This window comes from Eschrichtius robustus, chromosome 12 (assembly GCF_028021215.1).
Source record: "Eschrichtius robustus isolate mEscRob2 chromosome 12, mEscRob2.pri, whole genome shotgun sequence".
In the NCBI taxonomy this organism is placed as follows: Eukaryota; Metazoa; Chordata; class Mammalia; order Artiodactyla; family Eschrichtiidae; genus Eschrichtius; species Eschrichtius robustus.
In genome coordinates, this window is record NC_090835.1 from 53,961,154 (window position 1) to 53,983,316 (window position 22,163).

Below are 22,163 nucleotides of genomic sequence, written 5' to 3' on the forward strand. Positions count from 1 at the left end.
AGTCATTTTATTCTTTTTAAGTTATTAGTCTTGGTTATCTGTACCTGTTGTACAGCAGGGTCTCCAGTAACTTTCTCTTTGCCCACAGACCAAGGAATGTGCACAGTTCTTAAGTAAATGTGGTGTTCAGTCACACTTGCTATCAGGGAGCCTTCTCCTGCCCATTCCCGGAGCCCAGCAGGTGTGGTAATGAATGTCGTGTGCAGATCACACACCCCATGTAGGGGCAACTAGCTTCTGAGGGTGAGGAGCACATGTTGACCTAAGAGACCATTGGCTTCTTTCCCCTTTTGCTTATTACCACCTTTCAAATGGTAAATGTCATGAAAATAGAAATATGTATTAGCTGCTTGTCACTGGTTCCCTACAATGTGTGACGGGTGGCCGACGCCAGCGTGGCAGCGGTTAGCGTCTAGTCTAAGGGCTTCTTTTCCATTTTCACTCCACGGGCCCCACGGCAGCAGCTGGTCCCACTGGAAACATCCTTCTGGCAAGTCTGTCCCTTTGATGCATCCACCAGCCTCTGCGCTCATCCAGCTCCTATCCCCTCATCATTGTCACTTTCTCTGCCCACCCGTTGCATGGTGCTGCTCTGCGGGCCTCTGTCCTGTGCTCTCTTTTCATCTCGGGCTCTGCATTCTGCCTGGGTGTTTTGTCCATGTACATGGTAGGACATCCCCTGGGTTCTGAGGGCACCCATGTCCATCCCACCCTCTCAGCCCTCGGTGGGGTATCTACCCCAGTCACCACCCCAGCAGATCTCAGTCGACAGGCCGAGAGCAGAATGCATCCATCCCCTGGTCCACGTGCAGCCACCTGGGAAGATGGCCCTGCCAGCCACAAGGTCACTCAAGGCCAAAACCTAGGGGTCGTCCTCAATACTACCCTCTCCTGCACCTCACACCTCATCAGTCCCAAATCCCATTAACCCTGCCTCACAAACTCCTCTCCATTCCCTTCCCTCCTCCCTCCACCTAAGGTCACCACCCAACCAACCAAACATATCATTGCTTCCCTGGACTTATTTATTTATTTATCTATTATTTATTTGGCTGCATTGGGTCTTTTTTGAGGCACGTGGGCTCTTCGTTGTGGCATGTGGGCTTCTCTCTAGTTGTGACACACAGTCTCCAGAGCACTCGGGCTCAGTAGATGCAGCGGGTGGACTCTCTAGTTGTGACCCGAGGGCTCCAGAGGATGTGGGCTCAGTAGTTGCGGTGCACGGGCTTAGTTGACCTGCAGCATGTGGGATCTTAGTTCCCTGACCAGGGATCGAACCCGCATCCTCTGCATTGGAAGGCGGATTCCTCACCACTGGACCACCAGGGAAATCCCACACCCCTCCCCCTTTTTCTGTCCGCCTGGACTCTTAAAACAACCCTTGAGCTCATCTTCCCGCCTACAGTCTTTGTCTGCCCCTCCCCCAACTCTGTCTTCTACCTTATGTCGGATTATCTTTCAAAAACAGGCTCTTGCCCCCACTGTCACCCCCTCCCCCACACAGTAGATCAAAGACTGAGGACCAGATGGGCAGAGGGATGTTGTGCAGCCACTATGATTAGACGGTGACCAAAGGCCCTCTGTTCCCCTCTTGGACTATGTGTTAATTTCCGGCAATGAGACCCAGCTCCAGGGAGAATAGCAGGGAACAAACCCAGGTCAATCCTGTTTCTGTCACTGTGGCAGAATGAGAGCTAGAAGTAGAATGACCCTGAGTTACAGAAGAAAAAATTATAAATCTAGCACACCTGAGACTCAAAGGGCTGCACTAGCTGTTTGCACATCTTTGTCTTTACTAGATGGGGAGGCCCTCCGGCTCCGTGTCTATGTAGGACTTGGGCCCAACCCAGGGCCTGGAACTTCATAGGCTGTCAGTGCATCTTACAGAATTTTAATACACATCTCAGACCTCACTGCTTAGGTGCTCCTGACTGGGTCAGTGAGAGAATCTCTGAGAAAAAAGTTCTCTTTTAGAGAAGTTTGGGTTAATACTGAGACAGGCAGCTAGGAACAGGAGCAGGAGAGGGAGGGGGTGATGGGGGTAGGCAGAGAAGGAGAGAGAGAACGTGCATGAGCTAGACTTCTCTGGGTGTAAGAACTGTAGAGTATTATTCAAGCATCTCAGCCAGGACTGGATACTTTTCAGTGGATTGGCTCTGGGGTTGGCAAGGAAGAATCTGGACGAGGCTGAGCAGGGCTCACTCACATTGCTTATTCCTGCTCATTGTGTGGGGAGGAAATCATCCTTGGCTGTGAACTGCACAGAGCTGTGAACCGCGGCGGCAGCCCTGGCTGATACAAATGTGCCTGAGTATCTCCCAGGGTGGCCTCGCCAGCTGCTAGCGGGTTGCCCAGGGCTCAGGCAGCCCCTCTCCCACCTGGCTGAGCCAAGGACAGCTGGGCCCCTGCCTTCCTCAGGACCTCAAGCTGCCCTCCCTCTAGGCAGTGGCAGGAGGCAGGAGGGTTTGATGACTTGTGTTCATTCTCAGAGGGCCTTCCTGGGTGGCTTCTGGATTTCCTACGAAGTCAGAGCCTTTTGCTCGTAATCCAGAGATTAATGCAGAAAGCCTTGCTCCATATCTTATTTTTTTTGTCTTTGTAAGTTGGCAGACTTATTTAAAAGTTGTCACCTCCCCAAACCTGAAAGTATCATCACTGCCCTTTCCCATTGTTTGTTCTTCAGTAGACCTTTTATTTATGACGTAGAAGGTTTGCAGCATATATGGAACGTACTTTTAAAATATCAGGCTGGGGGACTTCCCTAGCGGCTCCGTGGTTAAGAATCTGCCTGCCAATGCAGGGGACATGGGTTCAAGCGCTGGTCCAGGAAGATCCCACATGTCACAGAGCAACTAAGCCCGTGCACCACAACTACTGAGCCTGCACACCTAGAGCCTGTGCTCCGCAACAAGAGAAGCCACTGCAATGAGAAGCCTGAGCACCGCAACGAAGAGTAGCCCCCGCTCGCCGCAACTACAGAAAGCCCGCGCTCAGAAACAAAGACTCAACACAGCCAAAAATAAATAAATAAATTAAAATGTAAAAAATAAAATAAAATATCAGGCTGGGACAAGGTTCTAGAGGAGTATGTGGAACCAGAAATATCACTGTAGTCATTTTCGGAAAATATAATCTACCTCACTCACCTTTAACAATTTCCCACCCAGCTCAATAAATTCCATATACACTGTTCTTTGAACTCTGTTAAATGTCTTTTGAAGGCATGTGCTATGGTCGGAGTGTTTGTGTCCCCCCATTCATGTGTTGAAAACCTGATGACCAATGTGATAGTTTGGAATTGGGTCTTTGGACAGCAAAGCCCTCATGAATGGGATTAGTGACCTTATAACAGAGACCTCAGAGAAATCCCTGCCCTCTTCCTTCAGATGAGGACACAATGAGAAGTCTGTGCTTCAGAAGAGGGTCCTTGGGCTTCCCTGGTGGCACAGTGGTTGAGAATCTGCCTGCCAATGCAGGGGACACGGGTTCGAGCCCTGGTCTGGGAAGATCCCACATGCCGCGGAGCAACTGGGCCTGTGAGCCACAACTACTGAGCCTGCGCGTCTGGAGCCTGTGCTCTGCAACAAGAGAGGCCACGACAGTGAGAGGCCCGCGCACCGCGATGAAGAGTGGCCCCCACTCGCCACAACTAAAGAAAGCCCTCGCACAGAAACGAAGACCCAACACAGCCAAAAATAAATAAATAAATTAATTAATTAAAAAAAAAAAAAAAAGAAGAGGGTCCTTACCTGACCATTCTGGCACCCTGGTCTCGGACATCCAGTTTCCAGAACTGTGAGAAATGAATTTCCTTTGCTTTTAAATTACCCAGGCTGTGGTATTTAGTTTATACCAGTCTGAATGGACTAAGTCAGTCTATATAGCCATTCCAGCAATGCTGCAGGTTAGGGATCATTATCCCCACTTAGAGGGTTAGTAAGTTGTAGAACAAGGATTTAAGAGTTTTCTTCTCTCCCATCACCGCTCCCAATGTGCTAGTTCAAATCTCGCTTCCCCCTTTCCGACCAATATCCTGAACAGATTCCATAACTTTACAGCCAACAATAGTTAGTAACACAATGGTTAGTCTATTTCAGCATCTTCAGCCCAGTCGTATTTGTGTTTAAAACCCCAATCTCCTAGCCACTGCTAAGACCTCGTCTTGTCTCCCTTTACCCCCAGCTCAGCCAAAGCTGGGGTGTGAGGTTCATGCAGTAGAGAGAGGTGTGGGGCTCTCAGGCACCCCTCTCCACCCCCCAACCCTTTCATTGTCAGTGCCTCTGCATGTGCCACTGGGAGGAGGGGCTGGAAGAGTGGCCAAGTGTCTTATTCACTGGTGGGAGTGGTTCCCGGCCTCCCTCTGGTTTCAGGTGATCTATGTTGATGGCCAGCAGATTTTCTTGGGATGCAGTTCACTCTATCCCACCCTCCTGATAAAGAACCTTCTGAGAGGGCAATCGTGTCATCGCCTCCAGAAGTTTGTACTCGAATCCTCTCCAGATGGGTGGTGGCCTTTGCCCCCATAGCCTCCTGGCTTCTGTCTCCTTTTCTCACCTCTGTGACACTCCTGTGGAGCCACAAACTTCCACGGCCTCTTCCACGCCCTCCAATGGCCTCGAGGAACCGGGTGTGGGATGGACATTGCTCCCACCTTGTTTCCAGACGCACCAGTTCCCTACGTTCCACACTGGCCTCCCAACCTGAGAGCTCCCCAGGCAAGAAGGCTCTGGTCACTCTGCCGATTTCCTGGGGACACTGCCAATGTCACCTGGGAACTCCCTCCCTCCCCTTGCCCTGGCAGCGGGGATCTAGGCTGGGCGTGTGGGTGTCTGCGGCCCAGTAGGCGTCCGGTCATGGAGTGGGGTGTGCGCCTGCGGCCCCGCTTCACCCTGTGAGGGCTCCTCATCGGTCCTCATTTGACTTGGGGTGCAAGGGGGACCAGTGCAGTGGCCTTTTAATGAACTTTGAGGAGTTTCCTGCTCTTTTTGGAATTTTGCCAGGGGGTGGAGTTCTTGTTCTCTCTCTCTCCAGCTTTATCCTGGATCTCAACTCTGGGCAATAAGAAGCTTCCCACTCGGCACCCAGTTACGGTCATACAGCAGCTGTGGTGGCCTCATATTTGTACTCTGCACCGCATGGAGCAGGGCACAAACCACTGAGGAAAAGCGGGCTTCACTGTAAGTGGACAAACTCAGGTCAGGTGCCTACCTGGAGCCAATCACTGGGGCTACAGAAACGTCACACGCTGATTAGCCTAAGTCTGTGGGGCTCACCCTGAAGCTGGGATGAGATCGCTCTCACCGGAACGGCACGGCTGTGAGCTGCTGGAGGCAGTGTGGATTAGGACTTAAGACAGTTACTGAAAAACCCTCTTTCTGGTCTGTCTTTGCTATGAGACTGTAAGCTCACTGAGGGCAGGGCGGCTCTTTGGTCTACCGCTGTAAGTGTTCCCATGCCTAATCTTGAGCCTGGCACATGGCAGAGTTTTCCGTGAAGGGTTGGTGAGCTGGATTCAGATAACAGGAAGCAGAGCTCAGAGCACCAAGTGTTTCTGATCTGACTTCCTCAAAGATTAATGGGCTCCATTTATACGCACAGGCAATGCCTACTTTTCAACCTGTCACAATTGTCTTCTTTATTTGCTATTTCCTAATGGACGCCTAGGTTTATTTCTTGCCTTCTTGGTCCCTTCGTTCTGCAGTTTTTGGTCTGTGTGATGATTTCTACCACATTGGCGGAGCCTTGCCTGGGTCTGCCTGAAGATGATTATTGCTATAACATCTGTTTCTGGGAATGTACTGTGTTTTAATTGCATCTTAAAAGCAGAGGCGTCCAGTACCGAGTTACCTTTGGGGGATCTGGTGTGGAGTACTATTGATTTATTTATAATTTATAGCCTACTCTCTTCTGGAAAAATAAAATCAACAACCTGAAGCTGTTGATGAACAATGAAATAGAATTCTAGAGAAGAAACAGTTCTGGTCCTGGATTTTAATTCTGGTTGTCTCTAACTTGCTGTGTGACCTTGGGCAACTCATTTGACTTTCACGGACCTCAGTTTTTCTCATCTGTGGAATGGAGTACTGAGTGTGTCGGAGTGGGGGAGGGTGAGTGGATAGATGTTTATGACGTGGAGCCCGGAGCTCCCTCCCTCCCCTCTATGATCCTGCAAGCGTGGATGTGTCAGAAACCTTGTCTGATGTGCACACTTACAGGACAATAAACTAGAGAAACGGACTGTGGAAACACTGTAGGAGAGTTTGCTTATGAAAAATCACCTTTTTAGCTATTCTGCATTGTGGCGTGTTTGTACTGATTGACGGGATGCTTCAGGAACCCACTAAATGCTGGTATTAATCGTACTGCCAGCACATGTCAGGCCGCGAACCCCTTGAACACGATTCAACTTCATCATTTTCCTCTCTGCTTTTTTTTTTAATAATGATGGCACACTCCAGATAGATAAAGGCATTTTAATAACTCTCTTTAGCAAAAATGTGTTCTGGCACCTGCATCACTGCTGAGAGCTGAGAGTATCAGTACCATTTCCGAGATCATGCAAGCGACTTAGCTTCTAAAGCAAAGTTATGACTATAATTTTCCTCAACTGCCGTCTCATCTCATGTGATTTGTGCTCAAGTGTACTCCAGCTGGATTGGTTTCCACCAGTTGGAGTATCTTACTACAGCTGGAAGCCCGAACACACTCCGCTGATTCTATTAGAAACCAAATGTAGTTGGTATCCAGAGTAACCAAGGAATCTGGCTCCAGATTTGAGGAGAGTCAGGGGACACGGGGGGTGAACACTAACCTGAAAGTGTAGGGCCCGTTACCCCGGCACAGGAACTCTCCAGAAGCATCCACAGCTTTTCCCTTTGGACAGCAAGTTGCAGCCTTCCCATGCATAATTGTTTATTTCTTCTGACTGGACACCACCAATGACCATTCTGACAAGAAAAAGGCTGACATGAGCAGTTGTCTGTAAGAAATCCCTATAATTAGGTATGTTAATTAGTCAGCATTCTGCCTTGATTCTATTTTTAGCTGAAGACCAGCACCCTCACAAACATCTTTTCCAGAAAATTCTGTGTGCTCTTTCTTGCCAAAAGTTTGCAAAGTCCATCCTAATCCAAGATTAAATCAAAGGGGATCTTCTGCACTGTTCCCAAGGCACCTTGCATCCCTGGCAAGCAAAGGTCATACCTCAAATCCAGACAGGCCTTTAGCACCAGGCTGCTGGCACCATTCAGCAGGAAAGTGGGTGACCAATTGAGCTGCTCTAAACCAGCATCTGCTGGATGCTTCTTTTTTCCACTCTTTATTTTATAATAGAGGAAACAGATGCCAAAATGGATTTGTATTTATTAACCTTTTGTCACTTGTCAGGATTATTTTCCTGTTCATCTGAAGTTGTATAAATTCAGCTAGAACATTAAGTTCTTAAAGGTAGGTTTATTCCCTTGAATCCACTGTAAAGGATTTGCAAAAGAGGAAAAAAAAAAAAAGAATTATGGTACAAAATGGAAAATGATTGATGGAAACAAAGAGCCATGCTGGATATATATTTTAAGGAAAGGTTTCCAAAGAGGAACCCATCAGAGCAGTGCTGCAAAGTATATACTCTATCACAGAAGTTCTAGATTTTAAAATCAAGATGCCTGTTCTTTTCTTCTTTAAAAAATTCTATTCAGAATATAAAATCATAAGCATTTTTCTTAATAGTGCTAGCTGATGAGAAAACTAATAATAAAAACTAACAAACAGGGCTTCCCTGGTGGCGCAGTGGTTGAGAGTCTGCCTGCCAATGAAGGGGACATGGGTTCGAGCCCTGGTCTGGGAGGATCCCACATGCCGCGGAGCAGCTGGGCCCGTGAGCCACAGCTACTGAGCCTGCGCGTCTGGAGCCTGTGCTCCGCAACGGGAGGGGCCACGACAGTGAGAGGCCCGCGCACCGCGATGAAGAGTGGCCCCCGCTCGCCGCAACTAGAGAAAGCCCTCGCACAGAAACGAAGACCCAACACAGGCAAAAAATAAATTAAAAAAAAAAAAAAAAAGAATTCTCATCATAAGGAAGAAAAAAAATTAAAAAAAAAAAAACTAACAATAAAATGTTCAACTTTTTGCCTGTGGCAATGGGAGTGAAGAGAAAGGCAGGCGGAGAAAGCAATTATTTTCTCAAATCCTAAGTCAGGATGATTTGCCTTTTTTTATGGATGGAGAAGAGGACTGGGAGAGATGGCAGAAGCTGTGCATTGGTCAGTGTGGGTAGGTTATGCCATGGTAACAAAGAACCCAGCATCTCAGTGGCTTACCACATGGTTTGCGCTACATGACCGTGGTTGACCGTGGCTCTGTGTCACGTCATCCTTGTCTCAGGACTCAGGTTGATAAAGTAGCTTCTTTCAGGGGCTTTGCTGGTTGTTGGGAAAGAAGAAAAAAAAGACGATGGTGAACCCCATGCTGGGGCTAAAAGCTTCTGTCTGGAAGTGACACACTTCACTTCTGTTCACATTCCATTGGCCAAAACAAATCATTTGGCCATTCCAGAGAGAGTAAGATGTATGGTCCTCCAGTAGAGAGCATCCTGAATGGGGGGGGCAATTATATAGTCCATGAGTGACCATGAGAATGGTCTCCCAGAGCTTGAAGAGTGGGAAATATAATTGACTTCAGCTGTTGCACTTTGAAATCTGGCCTGTTTTTGCCAAGGCCATACTCCCTATGGGCCGCTCCCCACCAAGGACTTGTGTGGTGGGGGAACTAAGGCAGACCTATTCCAGGAGTCAGGGGACCCTTTACTAGCAAACGTGGCTCAAGGACTCTCCAGTAGCTTTGCCAAACCTTCCTCTGGCTGCACAGGGATCTCGGATGCATCCATGCAAACTCCTCTCCCCCTCCTTTACTTGGGGTCACACTTGCATCATCATCTGATGACTGTCCCAGCTGTCTCTGGCTCAATCCCCATTTCCTTTCACACACACATTTGCCTATCAAGTCCTTGGATGTTCAAGCCTTTCTTGGCAGAGTCCATCACAGAATATTCTAGTGGAAGAAATTTAGGAGGAAGAAGAAACAAAGTTGAGTGGCTGATGAGTCTCTGGAGTTGTTTGAGTCACTTGTACTCACAAATACATTTGGGCGCCTGGAATGATATGTATGTCCTATGAGGGGGATCATGCCATCTGTACTATCAGGATAGGCCTAGATATAGACCCAGATATTCAGGTTCTGGGCTGAACTGGCTGGTCAGAGTGTCTGTCCTGTTCAGAGTCCTTCTAAGGAAGATGGTCCCACTCATGGCCTCCTGCTAGGGAGGCAGCTCTTAGAGCCGTGTGTTACACACATAACATGTAATTGACCTCTGCCTAAAGGGGTTTAGACCCGAGGTCTAAACGCAAGAGCAGCCAAGAATAGATTGCCTGTGCAGTAATGTGTGAAGAGATCTGTCTCAATACGGGCAATGGTGATTAAGGGAGGAAAAAATCAATCAGTTCTCTTGGGATTTGCACTGAGACGTTTTTAGTGTAGGTTCTCCCAGGAGCAGACTCTGAGAGGATAACGTGGGTGTAGGAAGTTTATTTGGGAGATGCAATGGTTAATTTTATGTGTCAACTTGACTGGCTTAAGGGGTGCCCAGCTGGTAAAACATGATTTCTGAACATGTCAGTGAGGGTGTCTCTGGATCAAACACCCTGATCAAATTAGCACTTGATTCAGTCGACTCAGTACCCAGTGTGGGTGGGCATTGTCCAACGGCCTCAATGGAAAAACAAGGCAAAGGAAGAGCAGGTTCTCTCTCTTCTTGAGCTAGGATGTCCATTTTTCCCTGCCCCTAGACATCAGAGCTCCTAGTTCTCAGGCGTTTGGACTCTGAGACTTATACTTCTGGACCCCTGCTTCTCAGGCTTTGTAATCTGATTGAATTACACCACTGGCTTCTTGACTCCCCAGCTTACAGATGGCAGACTGTGGGACTTCTTGGCCTTCATAGCTGAGTGAACCAATTCCTATAATAAATCCCCTATCTATCTATCTATCTATCTATCTATCTATCATCTATCTATCTATCATCTATCTATCTATCTGTCTGTCTATCTATCTATCCATCCATCCATCCATCCATCCTATTGGTTCTTTCTCTCTGGAGAACCATGACTAATATCAGAGGTGATTCTAGGAATCACAAATAGAGACTATGATGGGAAAATGGGACATGTAGGAGTCAAAACTAGTAGAGTGAATGAGTGGTTACCACTGTGGGTGACTGGAACTCACGATATTGGGGACCCTTTGAGAAACCATGTGGGACTCATATAGATTTGTCCCCCTGAAGAACACGGAAGCAGGACACTTACTCACTCATTCATGGAGTGCCCATCACAATAAGTAATAGCCCCCCATCACAGTGAGCAATAATAACTCCATCAGTTGAGGGCTATTAATTTTAGGGCATTAACTCCTTTACTCTCTGAGTTGTACCTGCCGCAGCTGAGCAAGCACCCATGGGACCTCCGTGAAGTCAAAAGGTGCTTGAACTGGGCAGCTCAGCCTACTGGAAACTCTACCACAGCTGCGGTGGCCTTAGGGGCAGGCAGAAGGGGCCTTGATAGCACCTGCAAGAACATATATGGAGAGAAACAGGAGCAGGAATTGAAAGTCCCTTTGCACAGCAAAGGAAACCATAAACAAGACAAAAAGACAACCCTCAGAATGGGAGAAAATATTTGCAAATGAAACAATGGACAAAGGATTAATCTCCAAAATATACAAACAGCTCATGGAGCTCAACAAACAAAAAAACAAACAACCCAATTAAAAAATGGGCAGAAGACTTTAATAGACATTTCTCCAAAGAAGATATACAGATTGCCAACAAACACATGAAAGGATGCTCAACATCACTAATTATAAGAGAAATGCAAATCAAAACTACAATGAGGTATCACCTCACATCGGTCAGAATGACCATTATCAAAAAATCTAGAAACAATAAATGTTGGAGAGGGTGTGGTGAAAATGGAACCCTCCTGCACTGTTGGTGGGAATGTAAATTGATACAACCACTAAGGAGAACAATATGGAGGTTCCTTAAAAAACTAAAAATAGAACTACCATATGACTCAGCAATCCCACTACTGGGCGTATACCCTGAGAAAACCATAATTCAAAAAGAGTCATGTACCACAATGTTCATTGCAGCACTATTTACAATAGCCAGGACATGGAAGCAACCTAAATGTCCATCGACAGAGGAATGGATAAAGAAGATGTGGCACGTATATACAATGGAATATTACTCAGCCATAAAAAGAAACGAAATTGAGTTATTTGTAGTGAGGTGGATGGACCTAGAGTCTGTCATACAGAGTGAAGTAAGTCAGAAAGAGAAAAACAAATACCATATGCTAATGCGTATATATGGAATTAAAAAAATGGTATTGATGAAACTAGTGGAAGGACAGGAATAAAGATGCAGACATAGAGAATGGACTTGAGGACATGGGGTGGGGAGGGGGAAGCTGGGGCAAAGTGAGAGAAGCATGGACATATATACACTACCAAATGTAAAATAGAGAGCTAGTGGGAAGCAGCCGCATAGCACAGGGAGATCAGCTCAGTGCTTTGCGACGACCTAGAGGGGTGGGATAGGGATGGTGGGAGGGGATATGGGGACATATGTATGCATATGGCTGATCTACTTTGTTGTACAACAGAAACTAACACAGCATTGTGAAGCAATTATACTCCAATAAAGATGTATAAGAAAAAAAGAAAAGAAAAGACACAGAAGAACAGAAAGCAGAAAATATCAAGACCCTATGAGTAAGAAGAAGCTGTGAGGTAGAAGGAGACATGAAGTAAGAAAACACACATATTGAGCAGCTGGTTAGGTCATGGGTTGATCATGAGAAAACTTTAATGGGTGACAGGGACAGGCGAGTTCTGCTGGGGGCACAGACACTTCTTTCCTTCTCCATCCTCCAACTTGCAAGGCAATGTCCATGCTTTAAGTGGATAACATTTCTTTGTGGACCTTGTATTGCACTGGTTAGAGATTAAGTCCTTAGTTCCAGGGGCGAGATAAGTGGGTTTTCACCCCTAAATGAATGGATTTTCACGCAGATTCTTGGGACACGGGGAAAACACAAGTAAGCATTAAGGCTGCCTTCTGGGGTTCTGAGACATGATGAGGGGAAGATAAAGGGAGACCCCAGCCCAAAAAGGGGGTGCAAAGTTCTGGTTTCTCCACAGGCCTGCTCTGCTGCTGTGCGGTGGGGCTCACAGGTGCATGGCCTGGGGCTCTTCCACAGCTGGGGTCCTGCCTTTGCTAAGAGGGGGAAACAACCTTTCCTCTGTGGGTCTCAGCAGGTGCAGGGGCGGCCTTATGTGTCCTACTGCTTTGGCTGCCCCGAGAGACGGCTGGCAGGTCCTTGCTATCTCTGGGATCAGGGGGTTGTAGGTCTCACTCTTATCAAGGATGGCTGAGCGGTCAGGACCCAAACACCCCAGGCCCGTGTAAGCCACTGATCCTTTTAAAATGCCTAGCTAAAATCCAGCCATATTCCTACATTTTAAATGTGGAATTAGTCCCTAAATGTGAAGTATTACTTTATTGTCAAGATGCAATATTCAGCTTTATATTTAAGGTCTATAAATTTCAACTACTTTAAGGGAAAGTTTGGTGACTAAAGAAAGTCTTGGTCCAAAGTGGTATTTGTTTGGCAGGGGTGGGAGTTACTCAGGACCCCTAAAGAGATTGCCCTGAAGATTAATACAATGACAGCATCTTATAAGCTTTGTCAACTGCCCCATACTTTCTTGGCCACTAAGGCAACATAGCACTATGGAAACATCCCAGGCTTCTCCTATATATTCTTTCTGTCCATTAAATGTACCTGTGCAGCATTCCACTCCCATCTAAGGCGTGCAAGGCTGGGCAGGGCTTACTGTCCTGAGATATTGGTCTTTCTGTGGAGAACCTTTGAGGATACTGCCAATTACAGGTTTGGTTCTCAGGGAAGCAGATGCTGAGATGAATTGAGGAGGGCAAAACATTTACTGAGGAGTCACACCTGGGAAAACAAAAGAGTATGAAGCAGGATTGCACAGTGGGAGTTGTCAGACCAGCGTGCAGGTTGAATAGAGCCTCTGCCAGCTCAACAGAGAACTGTGGAGCAAGATGGTCCTTTATAGGTTCCTGTGTTAGGTGGAAACGGCTAGTGCCTGTCCTGCTCAGTCATTGGCTGGGGACCACCCGTGAGAGCTCGACTTTGGCTTGAAAGTGGAGGATGAGACTCTAAAGACATTAACAGCTGAGGTTGTCAGCTGCCCACGCTCCTTGAGAGAGACATCTGAGTGGTGCATCTCTGTGTCTGCCATAGTGATTTAACCCAAGGAAAGACCGTGTAATACGGAAATTTTAAGGCCTGTGGTGAGCTGAGTAGGGAGAAATCTTCAGTGTTTATAAATGTTTATTTGGGACCTACTTTGTGTTGGATGTGTTCACAAAGCATGTGTCTTCTGACACTTTGAGCAAAAGAAGAAAAAAGAGAGCTTTTTTGTTGCTCCCTTCCCTGCTTCTGGTTGTCTTTTGTTTGGTTGTCTTGCTTGGCAGAATATTTAAGTCCTACTTATCTTTCAAGGCTCAGATCCGGATTATCATGTGACAAAATATTTGAATTGGTACTCTCCCAGAAAATCTGGGACTTGTTTCAAAGCCTGTGCCTTCAAATCACCAGTGCTGGCCAGCTCTGTGGATTTTCTGTTGGTAGGAGGACAGTTTTTGTTTTTGTTTTTGTTGCCCTTGATCTGTTGTATGTTTCTGGACACAATGGCTGCTTGACCCTCATCAAGTCCTCAGCTCACTGGGGCAAGGATCGTTCTCAGTGCTCCCATGAGACCACTGTGAATTTCTATCCTGGACTGAGTGTACTGTCACAGAGGTCAATCTGCTCTCTCCTCCTTGGCCTGAGTCCCCACATACCTCTTGTAATATACACCTCTTGCTACACTAAGTGTGTTTTTGGTGCTTAATGGTATGTGTCATTTCTTACAACATGATCTGTTACACAAGCCAGCTGCTTCATCTGGCACTCATCTGAAGACGTAGTCATGGGTTCCACTGCTGGAGGAAAACCTGCCTGTGATGAGCTGAGGTGGGGGGGGGGGTACCAGAATGTTGGTTTCCGATCTGGAGCATGTAGATATGGCTGCAACTAATTTAGCCATCAAGATGCAAGAAACAGTCCTATATTTCATGGGCCATTTGATGGATTTTCAAGGATAATGTTGACTTTGTGAGTTTCACCTTATGGACAGAATCACTACAGCCAAAGCTGTTGGTCCAATGTAGTCAAACGGGCCATTCATTGCACATTTATTGAGCCCCTGTGATGTGCTGGACACGGTCTCCTCCTTACCCAGCTCCCACCTTGCAGACTCTCAGGACCTTCCTGCTGCCTGCAGGCGTGTCCCCAGCCGATGGATGGAATCGTGCTCAGGCCTGCCTCACCTGCTCAGTTATCTCTGTGCTCACCATCCTTCTTCCTCAGAACTTTTCCTTAATTCAGACTTAGCATCTCCTGCCTCATTCCCTCTGAACCCTGCTCCCTTCCTGCTGCACAGCCGCTGGCCATTTTGATGAAGAATTGGTCCCTTGGATGCTAATCCATGGATCTCTATGGTAGGGCTGTGTTGAGAGCACACAGCCTGGACGGACAGAACGCCCTCTTCCAAGAAAAGACTTTGAGGGCAAGAATGAAATTGGACAGCTCTTGAAATGTTTTCAGAATTACCCCTGGCGTGAGATGATAGGGACCATACAGCTGGGTCTTACTGTTGAAGGCCGGTTGGTGCACGTAAGCGATAAAGTTAAGGTCTTCTTGGCAATTCAACTTTGTTATTATAGAAACTCTTTCTCTAGATTTGGCCTTCTTATGTTTTCCTTGAGCTTTCTGCCAATTTTCCCTCAGAATGTGGCTTTGCAGACAGGAGTTGCCCTGGAAAAAGATTCTTTACCTTTTAAGGCTATTTATTTTCAAGGGCACTAAAACAATAATTTGTGATGTCTTTAATAGAGTTTAAATGAATGAATAAATTTAGCTTTTATGTTATTATGAAGTTTTTACTTTCAGCTGTAAAGTAGGATTTTTATAGTTTTGTGGACTTAGGCAAAAGGAGATGTGTATCAAAGCTAATATAGATTTCAGCTTTTGTGAATTAAAGATAGAAAATTTATAATATATTCATCAATGCAGGAAATTAAAATGGTGTCTTTTTCTCTATAAAAATGGAAAATCAGTCATTATACCTTTTAATAGAGATTAAATGAATAAAATCACCTTTTAACATAACATAAATTTGACATTTTCATTATCTTTCCCCAGGTGTGGTTCTTGGCATGATGGTAACATTACCTTCAATTAGTAATTAAGTCTGGTTGTGAGAACTTTTGTTTCTCACTGAAGTCTAAGTTCTCCAGGTCACCTCTAGGTATTCTTGGCAGCTAGTGCATAGTAGGCCTACAGTATATATGTTGAACCAACACATAACTTTGGGTTTGTCAGGCCCCAAGAGCTGTGATTTGCACAAATAAAAAAACTTGGTGGTATGATCCCGTAAATCTGTGTGAGAGGGAAAGGGAGGCACCTACTATGTGCTGGGCATCCTGATTATCCTTGTCACATCACACTGTATCTATGGTGCTAGCTTAGGTTATATGGAGTTATCTGTATGTATAAAACCCTTAGTCCTTTAAGAACAGGGTACAGACCAAATCCTGTCATAGCCAAGCCTATTGCAAGGAGAAACCGTAAAGTATTTCCATGTCCTTTTTGGTGGTTCCCTGATTTCAAGAACTTCCCAGGACAGGGAATGACCTTGCATTGTTCCCAGAGTTCACTCCAATGGGATTAGCCTTGGAAGAGCTTCTTGGTTTTTGTCCAAGTCTTCCTGGCTCATTTCAGAGTCACTTTTGGCCCAGGTGAGGTGAGGAAAAGCTCTGTCCCAGAAGTTCAGGTCAGAGTCATGAACCCACTTCTTTCTAATTATGTTCCAGGGTCAGGTTATCCAGAGAGTGGCTTCTGCGGTTAGAAAACTACTATCAAATCCAGCCTGAGCAACCCTAGACAGATTACCTCATCTCTCCATGCAAATGAAAATTCTCATATCTGCCTTGTAGGTTGAGAATGAAATGAGCTTATTTATATGCAACCTGCTGGCAGACTGTATCAGTTATCTGTTGTCCCAGGGATGCTTGGTAACAGATGACCACAAAACCTCGGGGGCATATAACAATAAGTGTTTATTGCTCACATGTTTGATTCTGCTGGGGGTTGGCTAGATGGTTCTGCAGATCTAGGCTGGGTTTGCTCATATGTCTGTGGCTTGTCTATCTGTTGGCTGGCTGATCTAGGCTAAGACAAACCACATGCTTCTCATTCTCTGTCAGTGTAGCCTGGGCAGAGGTTCAAGAGAATAAGCCCTAATGAGCAAGCCCACTGCAAGTCTCTGCTTATGATACATCTGCTAACAACAACACAGAGGCTGACGTGAGCACAAGAATGACTGAGTCAAGCATCAAAGAGTGAGATGGATCACCCTGCCAATGAAGGGAGGCCACAGCAGGCTATATGATGAGAGGCATGGATACAAGAGGGGGGAAGAATTGGGGACATTTTGTAATATACCCCAGTAGATATTGAGTGGCTTTAAGGAACAACCGTCAGATTTTTGGCTATCCAGCATCTGAACTTCTTTCCTACCTTTGGTGTATTCCCCACCTCATAGGTCTTGATGAAAGGCAGAACCCATCTCCTCCCGAGGAAGTGAGAGAACCCGAGATCCTTGCTTTTCTGTGTTTCCATGCCTTTAGTGTCCAACCCCACCATCTAGTCCCAACTCTCCTGATGTACCTGCCTGGACCCTGAATCTGGACCTGGGATGCAAAGAAGCACGGAGAATCCACCAGGTGGTGGTGGCAGTGATGGAGGCCTTGCACAGTTTTAGGGCAGAAATGTCAGGCGTGTTAATGACGGTTCCCTATGAGTAGTAGAATGATCGCATCAGTGGTCCCAACTTGTCACCCCCTGTATCAGGTCTTTTGTTGTGTGGTTTTGCAGTTCCCTCACTAAAGAGGCTGTCTATTTCCCTAGTCAAGCTTGTATTGTGACTTGCTTTGGCCAATAAAGTGATGGTGTTGCCAGTTCTGAGCCTCAAGAGATATTGCGTGCCTTTGCAATTCCTCTGCTCCTCAGCCATTGCAATGAGAATACACCTGGCCTGGACCTGTGGGCAGAGCTGAGTCATCCCCGTCACCCCAGGCGACACCAGCCCAGGAGAGCTAATAGCAGCCAAGCTGGAGTCTCACGAGTGCTCCAGTCAAGATTCCAGAGCTGCCTCCCAGACTCTGAGTGTCCCAGACACATGAGCAACAAACACTGATTATCATCTTTCACAGAGTGTTTGCGGCTGTTGGTTAGACAGCATTATTGTAGAAACATCTAAGGGATACTTGTGTCCACTGCCAGACTGTGTGCTGGGATTTCGAGTGGTCCTGGCTGCCTAGCATCTCTTTGTTCCTGTCCATTTTCAGAGCCTGGGCCTCCAGATTCTTGGCGATTAAGCAAGTTACCCAGGATCTTTTCAGCAAATGCCCTTGGCAGAGCCAGTTTCTGTTTTCCATATTGAAGAACTCTGTCTAGTTCCGTGCAAAGGTCGTGCTCTTATTATTATTCTCCCATTTCTGCCTCTGCTTGAACTGGCACTTATCTTCCTGAACTTGTTTCCTTCCTGAATTAAAGAGCATCTGACACTCTATCTTCCCCAAGAAGCCTCTCTTGACTAATTGGGAGGTGCTGGTTTCTCCTTGTATCTTCTCTTCTTTGAGTGCCAGCATCTTCTCAGACCCACTTGTCACTGTCTTCCACCATGCTCAGAGCAGCAGTGAAGCAACTGCCATTGTTCTCATGGAAGTGATTCATCTGTTAGATTTTTACAGAATTATCAGTGTTTGTTCATGTCATTATTGCCTATTATAGAGAGTAAGTGTGCAATGGACACAGATGGTGTTTATTTAACTGGTTTTTGGTACACCATGCAGACACTCTGTTGATTCAGGTGAGTAGATCAACCCTTTGGTGATGATGAGTAATCAGATACTGGACAGAGACAGGCAGTTGGTGGCCAGTCTAATTTGCTTCCAAAGAGATTGCCTGAACTGAGCCGTGACATTAGAATCGAAGAAGTGGTTTGGGACCCTTGGCATATTGAAAAGAGTGTGGACCTTGGTGCCAAAGGGCCGAGTTTGCATCCCAGCGGTGTGCCTTGGGAAAATGACTTAGACTCTCCAACCCCCAGTTTCGTGAGCTGTAAAATGGGGACACAAACCAATACTGTCCCCGTTCATTGGTCTAAGTTGCTGGGACAATCAAAAGAAACACTGCTCACAAATGTGATTTGTAAATTGTAAAAAAAAAAAAGAAAAAAAAAAAAAAGTCTAAGAGCAAGGGAATAATGATGGATCCCAACTATTGGGCTCTCTTGACCCCAGGTTCACTTTTTTGGGGAGGCCAGGAGAAGATGAGAAGTCAGTACAGACCAGGAGTCTGGAGTTGGTGTCCAGGTAGTTACTGGGTAATAAATTTCTCGCCCTGGTCTGGAAACAATAGCCACAGACCTGACCATGCTAGGCTGGCAGACAGGGATGAGGAGTCCTCAACATGCACACATCAGGGCATAGGGCAGAGTAACGCCAGCCAGCATGGTTCTCTGATTTTTCTTAAGCAAGGAGACTGGGTGAGAGTGAGTCCTCTAAGTGTAGTAGGGAAGTGAGTGTTAGAGAGGGCTTATATCAGAGAAGAATTGCTTTTGGCCATGACTAATAGAGACCTGGAAGGTAGTGGCTTAAACAATTATTCAAGATTTTATTTTCTCACCTAAAGACAAGTCCTGAGGTGGGCAATTGAGGGCTGATGTGGTAGCTCCATGAACAGAGACTCAGGCTTCTAGAAATCCCCTCTGTCTATTCTTATGGTTTGATCCCCTTTTTTTGCATTTTATTTATTTATTAAAAATTTAAATTAAAAAAAATTGAAGTATAGTTGATTTACAACATTGTGTTAGTTTCTGGTGCACAGCAAAGTGAGTCAGTTATATATATATTTATGCATGTATATAAAAATGCATGTATATATTCTTTTCCGTTATAGTTTATTACAAGATATTGAACATAGTTCCCTGTGCTATACAGTGGGCCCTTGTTGTTTATCTATTTTGTATACAGTAGCTTGTATCTGCTAATCCTTAACTCCTAATTTATCCCTCTCCCCCCTTTCCCCTTTGGAAACCATAAGTTTGTTTTCTATGTCTGTTTCTGTTTTGTAAATAAGTTCATTTGTATCATTTTTTACATTCCACATATAAGTGATATCATATGATATTTGTCTTTCTCTTTCTGACTTAATTCACTTAGTATGATAATCTCTAGGTCCATCTGTGTTGCTGCAATGGCATTGTTTCATTCTTCTTCATGGCTGAGTAGTATAGTGTGATCCTTTTTTTCATAAGCTCTCAAGACAGCTGCCAGGGCACCAGCAGTTATGTCAGTATCTCAGGCAGGAAGGATGGGAGAGGGTACTCACCAGCTAAGTCATTTCCCTTTAAAGACCTTCTCAGAAAACACCTTCTAGTGACTTCTGCTTGCATCTCATTGGTTAAGGGAGGCTGGTAAAAGTGCCTTTCTAGCTGAGCATACTGTCACCCCCAAAAAGAATTGGGGTTCTATTAGTAAGGAAGAATGGGGGCAATCAGCTGTCTCTTCCATGGGATTCTTATGCTCTGACACCCCAGTATCATGACGCACAGTCCTCAGAGGGAAATGTGACATTCGGAAACAGTATAGCATTATTGGCTAAGAGTCTGAATTAGGAGGACAGATTGTCCTGGTTTCAAATTTGCCTCCATCACTTGTACATTTGTACAAATGAATGGCACTTAAATAAAATGAAATGCAGCATATCCAGTCTCACAAAGTGGAGAAAATTAGGGTCATCATTCTAATTCTGATTTAAAGAGCCCTATAATTCATTCATGCATTCATTCATCCATTTATGTACTTCTCAAATGTATATTTATTTATTTTGGGGAGGGATTCATTTTCCTACCCCCACAGCTTTATTGAGATATAATTGACATGTAACATTGTGTAAATTAAGGTGTACAATGTGCTGATTTGATACACGTATATATTGAGAAATGATCACCTCACCTATTACCATTTTTTGGTGTATCGAGAACATTTAAGATCTACTCTTTAAAAAGATGGAACGCCTCAGGAATTTGTGTGTCATCCTTGCGCGGGGGCCATGCTATGTTTTGACATCTTTCCAGTTTTAGTACATGTGCTGCTGAAGCGAGCTCTAAGAAATATTCGTTGAGAATCTATCATGTACCAGGTAACATGTTAGGTTCTGAGGAACCTTGATGGGCTCACATTCTAATGAGGGAATGGAGCCGGGGGAAGAGACAGGTAAATATATAATTACAGCAACAGTCAAAAAGTTTCACGACATACTGTTGGTAAAGCTGTACTATCACCTACTGGTGAGAACAGAAATTAGGAAAGGACATTTGGCAATATTTATCAAAATTGCAAGTGTGCATATCTGTGGACCCAGCGATTCCACTTCAGGGAGCCTATCCGAAGGAAATAATGGTGCCAAATATCATAAGCACAGGATTATTTATTGCAGCATTATTTGTAATGCAAAAGATTGGAGGCAACCAAAATGTCCCTAGATTTTGGTACCTCCCTGTAATGGAATGTCACAGAGCTCTCTAAAAGATTGAAGCTGGATACAGAAAGATCTCCAAAATATGCTAAAGTGCAGGCGCGGACCAGTGTAAAAGCGTTTGTGTAAAAAAGGAGGGAAGGAAAGAACATACCTAAGTATATATACATCGAATATCCCAGGAAGGATACTGAAAGAATTGTTATTAGTAGCCTCTGTGGAGGAGAACTAGGTGTCTATAAGATAGGGTTATATATTCTTTTACCTTTCAAATTACCAATTGTGTGAACACATTGCTTTTCAAAAAATAAAAAAAAGTTTAAACTTTTAAAAAGGAAATAGTTACATTGAATGCGCCAAGTACAAATGGAAGTATGTGTAAAGTGCTCTTGGGATGCCAAGGAGATTTGTGTATTATAATTATAAGACATCTGATGCGGAGAGTTGGCGTCAGAATAGGTAACTTTTAATATTCTTAGTTAGAATCCTGTGCTTCTGTGATGATAAGAGGAGACATTAGAGGATGGCTGAATTCCTTTCAAATGCCAGAATTCTGTGATTCAATGGTTTTAAGAAATTGAAGGAGCAGAGGTTTGTGTATGTGTGTGTGGGGGAAGGGAGAGCTTTAATAATTAAATGCTAGGAGTGCACCCAGTAACCATCCCATCAACCAGGAAAGACAGTTAATCTATGCACATCTTCTTCAGGGCGCAGAGGGAAGCAAGCCTGCTTCCTGTGCTTATGGGCGTGGTGCCTCCTGCTAGCTGCTCAGGTACTGCTGTGCCTCTTCAAATCAAACCCAGGCGAGTAAATTTAGTACCAGAAGTGGGAGGCTTCTGCATAACTAAAGATTTTCCCTTTGTTTTCTTGATCTATATGTTTCTCTGAGCACACCAGCTATTTTGTTAGCCTCCCACTGTGGGAAAGATGCAACTTTGTGACTTTGGCAGTTGTCAAGGAGATTTGGAGGAAAAAACTTAGCTAAGATTTATTAGGTGATTTATCTCAGTTTTTAATAAACCAGGGAAGAAATGTTACGAGCCAAGGAGCGGCACTGGGAAAAACAAGCCAAGGCCAGAGACAAAAATAACCCACAGAAAAGATGCTTTGCCTGCAGCAAAAAGCATGCCAGGATGACCGCCAGCTCAGACTCCTTTGGGAGGCTTGGCCTCCCCCAACAGAAGTTCCCAAGCTGTCTGGGAAGGCTCCCCTCTTGAACAAGGGAGCCAGGGATCCCTTGTTCCCGGGACAGGAACAAGGGGCAGGCCCAGTGGATCTGCAACACACATACTGACCTAAATCACCGGAGTTCATCCATGGCTGGGCTTCTGGGTACCACAATCTCTTCTGGTTTCTTGCAGAGGTTTGTGACCT

General features: G+C 45.4%; 1 non-coding gene across 1 annotated transcript; it reads right to left on the reverse strand.

The window, feature by feature from the left end:
• Positions 1-20,313: 20,313 nt before the first annotated feature.
• LOC137774297 (U6 spliceosomal RNA) lies at positions 20,314-20,418 on the reverse strand. The gene has a single exon (XR_011075826.1). It is a non-coding gene; the product is annotated as a U6 spliceosomal RNA (small nuclear RNA).
• Positions 20,419-22,163: the final 1,745 nt, after the last annotated feature.